General features: G+C 45.0%; 1 protein-coding gene across 6 annotated transcripts in view; it reads left to right on the forward strand.

Moving 5' to 3' along the window:
- LOC108291356 overlaps positions 1-1,649 on the forward strand; it is an 8,012-nt gene that overhangs the window by 791 nt on the left and 5,572 nt on the right. For 3 of the 6 annotated variants that reach the window (XR_001819860.2, XR_001819861.2, XR_001819859.2), the window contains exon 1: positions 67-454. The exons of 2 other annotated variants lie outside the window; for them this stretch is intronic. The gene's annotated coding sequence lies outside the window, so the exon portion shown is untranslated. Of the gene's footprint in view, positions 1-66; positions 455-1,649 lie in introns of those variants that run through there. One more of the 6 variants, XR_005197274.1, reaches the window with a different exon arrangement.

Consider the following 1,649-nt stretch of genomic DNA (forward strand, 5'->3'; position numbering starts at 1 on the left):
TCCGTGAAGGGTGAGGGGCGTGTTCCTGGGGTGGGGGTGTTTGTGAAGGATTAGGGGCTGTGAAGGGTGAGGGACGTTTTCCCGGCTTGAGGGTCATTGAAGGGTGAGAGCCGTGTTGCCGGTGGTGCGGGTCTGTAAAAGGTGAGGAGCCTGTTTCTGGAGCAGGATATATGGAGGATGAATGACATGGTTTCTGGGTGAGGTTAGCGCAGGATGAGGGAAGCTGTGACGGAGCTGTGTCCTCTAAGGTAGGGGGCGTGGTCTCTGAGCAGGGTCCGCCATTTTGTCTGGTGGAAGTTGGAAATGGAGGGTCCAGGGACAAGCGAGACTCCCACTTCTGGCCTCATCCTTAGCCCTGCCTTTACCCCACTTATACTGCCAGAAAGCTGAGTGGTGGCAGTCACTTTAGGATTCTTCCTGAGACGATCCACCAATATGAAGTAAACTCGAGGAGGTGAGATGAAATCATTCGTTCATTCATTCCACTCAAGGGTCACCCAGGGCTCTTCTCTCAGCTCCTCTTTTCACATCCAATACCCCACAAGATATCTGAGAGCCGCCCTCCTGTCCCTGCATGGCTCTTGGGCCGGGGCGCGCTAGGGGTGGTGGGGGTCAGGGAATGGCATAAAGAGGGAAATGGGGAGCAGAGCCTGGCTCTGTGCAGGACTCTCCTCTCAAGCATGAGTGGCCATGGGGTGGTGATGACAGGTGGTACCTATGACTTAGTGGGCGTGGGGCACTGAGATAGGAAAAGGCCGCTGAACCCCAACTGCGCCCTGGACCACAGGTTTCCTCCACCGTCCTCTCCTGCCTCCAGACTGCCCTCTGCAGGCAGCCAGAGTGAAGTCTTTTACTGCTGCTCTTTTAATTTTGAGAATGTTCAAATCCACCGAAAAGTACTATGAACACCATAAACCATTTAGATTCTACAGTTGACATTTTGCCACACTGACTGTATCTTTGAAGATATTTACTTTTTATTGCTGAAAAGTAATTTGAAAATACTGTTGAACCTTGAGTAATAACAGAGATTGGGGGCACTGACCTCTGTGTAGTTGAAAATTGAAACATAACTTTTGACTCCCCTAAAATTTGCTAATAGCATACTGGTGACTGGAAGCCTTATGGATAATATAAATAGTCAACACATATTTTTTATGTTATATGTATTATATACTCTATTCTTAAAAGAAAATAGTATTCAGAAAATCATAAAATATATTTAATATTCATTAAGTGAAAGTGGATAATCGTAATAGTCTTCATCCTCATTGTGTTTACATTGAGTAGGCTGAGGAGGAGGAGGAGGAAAAGGAGGGTTGGTCTTGCAATCTCAGGGGTGACTGAGGTGGAAGAAAATCCAATTATAACTGATCCGCAAAGTTTAAACCTCTGTTTTTCCAGGGTTAGCTGCAATTTGCAGACATCATGACACTTCTCCTTAGATACTTCAGCCTGTTTCCTAGCAATACCTTATTTCAACAAAAAAATTAACAATAATCCCATGGTCACATAACTCTTAATTCTCCAATTGTCTCTAAAAATGCCTACATAGCTGAATTTTTCCCCTCTAAGTCAGAAGCTAATCAAGGTTGTACGTTGCATTTAATTGTGTCTCTTCAGCTTTTTTTTTTTTTTTTTTTTTTTTT

Source organism: Cebus imitator, unplaced genomic scaffold (assembly GCF_001604975.1).
Source record: "Cebus imitator isolate Cc_AM_T3 unplaced genomic scaffold, Cebus_imitator-1.0 Scaffold449, whole genome shotgun sequence".
NCBI lineage: Eukaryota > Metazoa > Chordata > Mammalia > Primates > Cebidae > Cebus > Cebus imitator.